The 10,304-nt window shown below is 47.7% G+C and overlaps 1 long non-coding RNA gene across 1 annotated transcript; it reads left to right on the forward strand.

The window, feature by feature from the left end:
* The first annotated feature begins 245 nt into the window (after nucleotides 1-245).
* LOC137205674 (uncharacterized) lies at nucleotides 246-9,868 on the forward strand. Its single transcript, XR_010934249.1, has 2 exons — nucleotides 246-385; nucleotides 9,494-9,868. It is a non-coding gene; the product is annotated as an uncharacterized lncRNA (long non-coding RNA).
* Nucleotides 9,869-10,304: the final 436 nt, after the last annotated feature.

The raw sequence follows: 10,304 nt of genomic DNA on the forward strand, positions 1-10,304 counted from the left end.
TGGAGGCTTCTTCCAGGAGGGCCTGAAGGATGCAGAAGGCTGGGCAGCGGGGAAGGAGTGGTGGGGGAAGGTTGGTGGGGTCTTGTGGGGAGACTACTTCTCCATCCTTGTCCCTAGAGTGTACATTCTATTTCAAGCCTGGAAAGTCCCAGCTCCTAGCAGGATGCCTGGCATATAATCTGTGGCAATAAATAGTGGTTGACTGAATGGATGGAATCAGTCACTGGTTAATCCGGGCTACAGTGTTAGTCACTCCTGTCCCCTCTCTAAACACCTCCCCACCGCCGAACAGCAACAACAAATGACTTTCTCAGCGCTGCTGTGTACAGCTGTGCAGTGAGTCCACTGCACAACTCCAGGAGGTGCCATTTTCATAGACTGGCATGTAAGTGACGCCTCCTGAAGTTGTGGGACATGGGGCACCTGTGAAGCAGTTTCTTCTTTCAAGCTTAGGGCAACCAAAGCCACATTGAGAGTGAGAGGGGTCAGGGAAGGGACTCTCCCAATCCAGACACTGCAGGCCTGCCCCTCCCTGTTCCTTTCTAATTCCTAAGGCCTCTTCCTTTGATCCTCTCTAACTTGGATTTGAGGTGACTTAGCCAAATCTGACCAATTACTCTGTTCCTGGACTACATACTTGCAGTATGATTTTGGGCAAGCCCCAGAACTTCTTTGGGTCTCAGTTTCCCCATCTAAGAAATGAATAAATGTGTAGGGAGCAATTCTTTTTCTTTTTTTAAGATTATTGAAGTATAGTTGATTTACAGTATTGTGTTAGTTTCAGGTGTACAGCAAAGTGATTCAGTTTTATATATATATATATATATATATATACTTTTTTCAGATTATTTTCCATTATATGTTATTATAAGATATAGAATGTAGTTCCCTGTACTATACAGTAAATCCCTGTTGTTTATCTATTTTATGTATACTAGGGGAACAATTCTTGATGGGACCTTACAGGGATAAAAGGTTGAAGGAATGCATCCTTACAGGATGTGGCATTCTCGGAGGGGACAAATCCCCCCATCCTGCCCAGTTCTGACTGGCCCCTCATGCCCTCGGACCCTCAGCTGAGTTCAGGGGGCAGCATCCTGGAATGGAAGGAACCTGTGTGGGGAAAAGGAGATCTGGTCTGATAGTAACCTGACTCTGATTATAACCGCTGTGGTATGCTACTGAGCCAGCCATAGCTCTGCCTGGGCCTCAGTTCAGGTCTCTGTAGAATTTATTACGTCTCTGTAAATTTAGATACTTAGGCTACTTAGGCCAGATCAGTGAGTGGCAAATGCTAGACTGAGCCTTTTCTTTTTCTCTTTAACTTCTATAATTTATTTTTAATAAATTTATTTATTTATTATTTATTTATTTTGGGCTGCATTGGGTCTTCATTGCTGCACACGGGCTTTCTCTAGTTGCGGCGAGCGGGGGCTACTCTTTGTTGCAGTGCACGGGCTTCTCATTGCGGTGGCTTCTCTTGTTGTGGAGCATGGGCTCTAGGCATGTGGGCTTCAGTAGTTGTGGCACGTGGGCTTGGTAGTTGTGGCTCGAGGGCTCTAGAGCGCAGGCTCAGTAGTTGTGGTGCACGGGCTTAGTTGCTCTGCGACATGTGGGATCTTCCCAGAGCAGGGATCGAACCTGTGTCCCCTGCATTGGCAGGCGGATTCTTAACCACTGTGCCACCAGGGAAGTCCTAACTTCTATAATTTTTGTTTTACTCTTTCTGATTACAAACATCACATATGTTCATGAAAGTTCGGACAGTACCAAAAAAGTCATGTACCAAGTGAAATCCAACGCTTATTGAGAATCATTGCTAACTCACTGCTAACATTTTGGGGGTGGGGTGGGGCATAACTTTTAATTCTGATATCATTTCAAATTTACAGAAAAAGTGGCAAGAATAGTATGAAGACTCTGGTATAGTTTTTACTCAGATTTATCAATTATATACATATTGTCCCTTTTGCTTTATTTCTCTTTCTCTGTATACACGTGTATGTGTGTGACTGTGTATACGTGTATAATTTCTTCCCAAACTGTTTGAGCATAAGTTGAGACAGGTGCCCTTTTACCTCTAAATGCTTCAGGGTATATTTCCTAAGAACAAGAACGTTCTCTTACCATGTAAGACTTACAAAACCCCTGCAGTTAACAAAATCAGGAAACATCATTGATACAGTACCATTACATAGTCTACAGTCTATGTTCAAAGTCAGTTGTGTCATGACCTTTACATAGACTTCCTGTGAAAGCAGAAAAGTCCGGATGATATACTGAGGTTTCCTTAAAGCTAACATATATTTAATTTTAAGGATTGTGCTTACTGTATTCTCAAATTGCCCTCTCCCCTCTCCTGCTTTTTGTTTGTGTGTTTGTCTTTTTGGTGTTTAAGATGTCCCCGCTTTTCTAAAATGATGGTGAGAGTAGAACGTGGTTTATTTATTTGCTTTTGAAATTCTTGGCAAAACAAAAAGTGGGTGAACCTATGTTAGTCTTCAAACTTCTTTTGCAGGGATTCCCAGGGTATGGTTCCCCAGTGCCAGTGCTCTCTGATTCCAGGTGAGTCAGACCACCATAGACTTTCCTGAAGCCTATTTGAGAGCATTTTCCTAGTACTGGGAGTGGAGGACGGGACAGGCAAATGGTATCTCACCCAGCAGAGTGCACCTTTATCCTTTCCATGGCTCTCCAGCATCTGTTTGGAGCATCCCCTACCTTGTGAGTCTTCCAGGGAGGCAGAGCCCTCCTCCTGCTCTCCTAGAAACCAGACCTCACTTTCCCAGCCTCCTTTGCAGTTGCAGTGCAGGCATGTGACCTGGCTCAGCGAATCAGATGCAACCACCTAGGAACTCTGACTCTTAAGCAGGTGATACAAAGGAGTAGAGATGGGATGTATCTGACAGAATTGGCGACAGCAGCAGGAAGAGTTTCCAGAGGCAGTGGAGCCTCAGGGCCAGTTGCACTGCTGTCTTCCCTGGTCTCACCCTGAGATGTGATTTGGGCTGGGGTTCTGGCTGTGATCTGGTGCTCCTTGGTTCCTGAGCCAGCCCGAGGAGCCTGTCAGTGTTCTGTTGCTTGCAACCAAGAACCCTGACCGATAAATACAGAGAAGTGAGTATTACGGGAATGGAGAGGGGCTGGGGCCTGAAGCATGGACATGTCAGGACTTGGTGAGTAGTGATTCCATGGGGTGGGCAGCCACAGAGAAATCTAGTTTCCTCATTTGGAATGTGGATGGGACATCTTGTCTAGGTGCTTTGTGGGGTAGCCCGGACAGGAAGTGCTGTGGGTGAGGGGTAGGAGGGATATGAGAGGAGAGATCCTGGAGCCTGAGGATGAGGCTGGGAGGAGGGAGATGAGCTCAAGGAAGAGTGGGGGGGTGGGCTTTGTAGGAGGAGACAGCCAATCTGGGTCACATGGCTCCTTCTGCCCCAAATAGTTTTTGACCCTCTTCTATGCACCAGGCAGTATATTGGTCAATAAAGCAGTTTGGGGATGGGTATTTTTTCCTCATCTTACACATAAAAGGTGATACAGAGAGATGAAACAGCTTGTACAAGATCAGAAAAGCAGAAAGGGACTGAGTCAAAATTGAAGTCTGGGTCTAACTCTTACACTGATGCCTTTTTTTTATTTTTTAAATTTGGCCACACCACACGGCTTGTGGGATCTTAGTTCCTGGACCAGGGATCGAACCCGGGCCCCCTGCAGTGGAAGCATGGAGTCCTAACCACTGGACCACCAGGGAATTCCCTACACTGATGCTCTTAAGAACCTAAACAGGGGAAAAAGGAAAAAAAAAAGCAAACCCTAAACAGATGCTCAGATGAGGGAACAAAGTCTCTGCCTCAGTCCCTGAGTTTTTATATACTTCCAGTGAGTACTTTAAGTAAAATGCAGTATACTCGCTTAAGTACTTTATGAGGCAATATAATTGAGTAACAGAATCTAGGGACCCAGCTCACTTTGTGAATACCAGTTCTTTCCTCCTCTTCCCCTACTTGTATAAAAGCTGGGTCCCATTGAATGAGCTCCAGCACACACAGTTGGTTGCCTACCCAATGGGCCTTCTCTCTCCCACTCCCCTCCCCTCCCCACCCGCTGAGCCTATGTTGGTTTTCGGTGTTCGTGCTTCTCCTTCCGGGCTCAGAGTTAGTACTGTGGCATTAATAGTGGCATTATGCCCCTTGCTTGTGATAGATTCAGGCATGGGATGTGACTCAACTCTGGCCAATGCACGGTGAAGAGCAGTCTTCTGGGGGCTTCTGAAAAAACTTTTCCTTGATCTTAAAATGGGACACAAGAATGAGATGTTTCCTGGGGTTTTGTTTTTGTTTTTTTGATGCTGTGGACATTGTGTGACAATGTGATGTCTGGGTGGGAGCAATCATCTTGTGACTGTCAGGTGAGCTAGCCAAGGACAAGGCAACACGCTGAGAATGGCAGAGGGGAAGGAAAAGAGGAAATAATCTGGGTCATTGATGATGGTGTTGAGCTGCAGGATTAACCTCTCCTGAAGTTACCACTCCTCTGGACTTCTTTTTTTTTTGTGGTACGCGGGCCTCTCACTGTTGTGGCCTCTCCCGTTGCGGAGCACAGGCTCTGGACGCGCAGGCTTAGCGTCCATGGCTCACGGGCCCAGCCGCTCCGCGGTATGTGGGATCTTCCCGGACCAGGGCACGAACCGGCGTCCGCTGCATCGGCAGGCAGACTCTCAACCACTGTACCACCAGGGAAGCCCCGGACTTCTTGTTCTATGAGATAACACACTTTCCTTAACTGTCTAAGCTAACTGAATAGAAGTTCTCTGTTTCTGGCCACTGAAAACATCTCTACTGATGTATGAGCCATGGGATCAAAAGAATAAACACCCAACATACTAATTTGATATGCTAATAGCTGACAGCTATGACAACAGCATGGGCTAAATGAGGAAAACCTGTTTCCTTGACCAGGCGAGGCCCGGAGAAGTCCTTTCTCTGCTCCTTCAGAGGGGAGAGAGTGTGGCAGCCTGAGGCCCTGCACTCTGCATCTTGTCCAGGCATGTAGGAGGCCTCCTATCAGAGGAGAGGTCCACTCCTGGCCAGCCGGACTTCTGACTCCCATTTCCTGTAGGGTCAGCAGAGGAAAGCAGCTTTATTTACTGAGGCAGGATGGAAAACAGATGTCTAAGCACCCCGCTGGGCCCAGGCTCACCCTGGACAGAGGCCCGGACTGTTCTCAGCCCTGACCCACCCACCAACCCCTTGTTCCCCACATCGAGTCCAGATGTGGCTTCTTCCAAGCTCTATAATAATTTTGGTTTGTTGCACCTAAGTAACCTACGCCCCCTCTAGCTCAACCCTCAATTCTCCAAAGAGAATAGGAGTAACACTATGAAACATTTGTAAGGAAGGCGGGGTGGGGCTGAGAGGAATGTTGACTTGAGAAGCAGGGCAACGTGAGTTCAACCACAGCCTGGTCTCATGTTAACTGTGTGATTTCAACCATTGTATCAGTCATCAATTGCTGTGTAACAAGCCACCACAAAACTCAGTGGCTCAAAAACAGCAACTGTTTATTTACTCATGGATCTAAAGTTTGGGCAGGGCTTGGTGGGACAGACAGCTCATGTATTCTCCATGTTGTGTCGTGTTAGGTGAGTGAAGTCCGATGGGACCATGGGGCACGTGTGTAAGACATCAGCGTGATTTGTGTGACCACCCTGCTCCTTGCTTCCCTGTCCCCACGTAGATAGTTCCTTTTCCTCTCAGTCCTTCCTTCCTCATCAGCAAGCTGAAGGCAGAGAGCATTGGCAGAATGTGTGCATATCAAGAAGAGAAGCTCTTCCCACAGGCGGCCTGAAGTCATCTCGGAAAATGGTTCACTATTCACTTGACCCAGAAAACCCCACAAAATCATGTAAATCAAGAGGTTCAAATCTTCTTGTTCATTTTAAGAACATCCGTGAAACTGCCCAGGCCATCAGGGATCTGAAGGATGTCACTCTTCAGAATCAGTACGTGCCACTCCGTCGTTACAGCGGTGGTGTTGGTAGGTCTGCCCCAGCCAAACAGCGGGGCTGGATGCAGGGTCAGTGGCCCAAAGAGAGTGCTGAATTTTTGCTGCACGTGCTTGAAAATGCAGAGAGCACTGCTCTGTTGAAGGGTTTAGATGTAGATTCTTGGGTCATTGAGCGCATCCCGGTGAACAAAAGCCCCAAGATGCCCCGGCTGAACTCGCAGAGCTTCTGGTTTGATGAACCCCACGTGAGCTCACCCGTGAGCTCACATCGAGATGATTGTTATTGAAAATGAGCACATTGTTCCTAAAACAGAAGAGGAGGTGGAAAAGAAGAAAAAGATATACCGGACGAAATTGAAGAAGCAAAACTTACGGCCTGGGAATAAGTTCAGCATAAAATAAATGCAAATAAAAGTAAAAGCAGAAAAAAAGAGAAATAAAAATTGAGTCAGTTTTGTGCAATATTTTGTGCAGTGTTTCCACTGTTCTGGTAAGAGTGAAATACATATGCATATTTGAGCTATGAAATAGGAATTGCATAATTTTGGTGATTTCACATGGGAGTTAAATGCTCTCATATTTGCATTTAAAAGTGGCATTGAGGGACTCCCCTGGTGGTCCAGTAGTTAAGAATCTGCCTTCCAATGCAGGGGACCTGGTTCAATTGGGGAACTAAGATCCCACGTGCTGCGAGGCAGCTAAGCCCACGCACTCTAGAGCCCGTACGCCGCAATGAAAGATCCCGCATGCCGCAACTAACACCCGATGCAACCAAATAAATAAATATTAAAAAAAAAAATAAAACTGGCATTGAATACAGTAAGTTCCCTACACACGAACGAGTTCCATTCCGAGAGCATGTTCGTAAGTACAATTTGTTAAGTCCAACAAAGTTAGCCTAGGTACCCAGCTAACACAATTGGCTTGAATATACCCACTATACGTGCTGTAAGGTAATAGGTTTATAATACTTTTCACACAAATAATACATAAAAAACAAGCACAAAAAATAAAAAAGAAAACATTTTTAATCTTACAGTACAGTACCTTGCAAAGTATAGTAATACATTACAACAGCAGGCATCCAGGGGCTGGCATCGAGTGAACAGGCAAGAAGAGTTACTGACTGGAGGAGGGAGAGGGGGTGGGAGATGGTAGAGCTGAAGGATCATGGGCAATAGGAGACGGAGGGCAAGCTGCAATTTCACTCACGCCTGACATTGATGGAACGCACGTTCGCATCTTTGAAAGTTCGCAACTTGAAGGTTCGTTCGTATGTAGGGGACTTACTGTAACATAAAGTTGAACAGTAAAATTCATGCTAATATTTAAATCTTTTCTTAGAACAACATTAAGCAGCAAAAAATGATGAGGGAAACTATGGAAGAAAAGAGAGCTTTATATTTTATTATTATTATTTTTTAATGGAAATGCATTTATTTTATTTTACTTTTGGCTGTGTTGGGTCTTCGTTTCTGTGCGAGGGCTTTCTCTAGTTGAGGCAAGCGGGGGGCCACTCTTCATCGCGGTGTGTGGGCCTCTCACTGTCGCGGACTCTCTTGTTGCGGAGCACAGGCTCCAGACGCGCAGGCTCAGTAGTTGTGGCTCATGGGCCCAGTTGCTCCGCGGCATGTGGGATCTTCCCAGACCAAACCTCGAACCCGTGTCCCCTGCATTAGCAGGCAGATTCTCAACCACTGCGCCACCAGGGAAGCCCAGCTTTATATTTTAGTACCAATAACAACATTTTGTCCTGCTTTTTGAACAAGGGGACCCACATTTTCATCTTCTTTGGACCCTGCAAATTATGTAGCTGGTCCAGGGGCCGGTTCTCTTAAGGCCTAGACCAAAACTGACACAGCAGAACTTTTGCCACATTCTGTTGGTCAAAGCAAGTCACAAGACCAGCCTGGAGTCAAGGGGGAAGGGAAACAGACTCCAAGTCTTGAAGAGAGGGGCAGCATTCGATAACAGAGATGGGAGGAATTATTGGTGACCATCTTTGAGGCCATAGGTGTTAACCTTTCTGATCCTCAGGCTTATTATCTGTAAAATGGGAACAATTCTATTAATATTTACTTCCCGGGGTTGTTTGAGAATAAAGGAATATTTATTGCGGTTATAGTTCCTGGAACATGGCGATGGCTCACTCAGGGTTGGTCCTTCCTGTTCTTTAATCTTGCTTTATAGATGCTTACCTATTTGCTATTTCATTCATTCATGCATTCATTCACTCACTCAGTATTTATTGAGTCCTATGATCCAGGTACTGCTCTAGGAGTAGGGGTCATAGCAGAGAATAAAACAGACAGAAGTCTCTGCCCCTTGGATTTTACATTTTGATATGAGAGACAGACAAAACGTATTATCAAATAAGTGGCATGTTCAGTGGGGAAAGATGCTAAGAAGAAGAAAAAGCAGGGGAGGGGGATAGAGAGTACTGAGCTGGGGGCTGCAGCATTAGCTGGTGTGGCCAGGAAGGCCTCGCTAAGAGGATGTCATTTGAGTAACTCCTGAAGGCAGGGTCCTGAGGACATGCCAGGCAGAGGGGAAAGGCCAGAGCAAAGGCTCTGAGAGGGGATGTCTGGGTGTCTGTCGAGCAGTGAGGGCCCAGGGAAGCTGGAGTTGAGAGCAAGAAGGGAGGTAAGGGAGGGGAGGGCAGTTCCCCACGGACCATTGTAAGGACTTTGCCTTTTACTGTGGATGAGATGAAAACATACTGGCAGGTTCGGAGGGGAGGATCAGTAGCTTCAGGTGGACGTCAGGAAGTAGGAGAGGAGGGAGGGAGGCCAGTGGGTGGTGGCCTGGCCAGGGTGGTCACCTGGAGGTGAGAGAAGTGGTCGGACTCTGAACAGTTTTTTGGAGGCTGAGCAGACAGGATTTACCTGTCGATTCACAGTCAAGCAATTTGGCATGGAAAGCAGGTGTTATCAGAAGAGAGAAATCAAACCTTGGAGAGGCTGAGTGACTTCACAATGTCACATGGTGGCTGAACAGTGCCTCTCGCAGGCAGGAAGGCTGACTAGGATGTGGGTGGCTGTGTGCCGCCTGCATGTGGCTGTGGCTATGACGCACCTTTCTCTGAGTCTCCGTATCTGTCACCCCATCTCCCTCTGTTCCCCCCACCACTTTCCATCTTCCTTTCTCCTTATGCTTTGCAGTCACATCTTCATCTTCTCCCAGGCCCGTTTCCAAGGGGCCTAGGTGCTTCTGATGCCCAGGGGAGCCAATCTCTGTCTCTGAGAGTGTGTAACTCTGTGTGTGCCTCCTGTCGTGCTGGCATGCCTTACCAAGTGTGAGTGTCCCTAGCGCATGTGTGTATGAGCGTAACTTAGGCTGTGTGTGAGGAGTACATGGATGTCCCTGGCTGTGAGAACCTATGCGTGTTGGGGGCCGGGTGCTTAAGGGACTGAGTATGTGTGTGACATGTGTGTGCCAGTGTGTGAATGCACAGAGATGTCCTCTCTCTTCTCTACCCATTCAGATTTGCTCTCATCCTAAAAGACCCAGGTCAAGGGACTTCCCTGGTGGCGCAGTGGTTAAGAAGCCGCCTGCCAATGCAGGGGACATGCGTTCGAGCCCTGGTCTGGGAAGATCCCACAGGCCGCGGAGCAACTAAGCCCGTGCACCACAACTACTGAGCCCGTGTGCCAAAACTACCGAAGCCCGTGGGCCTAGAGCCCCTGCTCTGCAACAAGAGAAGCCACCGCAATGAGAAGCCCACGCACCACAACGAAGAGTAGCCCCTGCTCGCCACAAATACAGAAAGCCTGCGCACAGCAGCAACGAAGACCCAACGCAGCCATAAATAAATAAATAAACTGTAAAAAAAAAAAAAAAAGAGTGAGAGCTAAAAGGCCCAGGTCAAGCCTCCTCCCTTTTTTCTAGTTCCTGACCTCCCACTGCTCCATCTGTCAGAGTCACACACTGGGCTGGCCCCCCTTCCTTTGCTGGTGGCCTGGGTGGTTTGCAGGGGATCTGTCTTCTAGAATGCCAGCTCCCACAGCTGCAGTGCAGGGTGGAGCTGCACGCACATCCCCATCCCCTGGTCAAACATCAGCCTCCATCTTCTGGGGTCAACTGCCCCTCCCTCCTCCTCCCTATGGGACGCTTGAATGGGGGGAGGGGCGCTGACCTTAGAAGGGTCTGGCAGCCCCAGCAGGCAGAGACAGGTGGGGTCAGGCTCCCTTCACCCTGTGGGTACTTTCAGGCGGCCAGCTGACCCCCAGCGAGCAGGGTGCAACTCCACACTGCACTCTCTCAGTGAGCTCCTAAAGGCAGGCTTGTTGGGGTCC

This window comes from Pseudorca crassidens, chromosome 14 (genome assembly GCF_039906515.1).
Source record: "Pseudorca crassidens isolate mPseCra1 chromosome 14, mPseCra1.hap1, whole genome shotgun sequence".
NCBI classification, from domain to species: Eukaryota; Metazoa; Chordata; class Mammalia; order Artiodactyla; family Delphinidae; genus Pseudorca; species Pseudorca crassidens.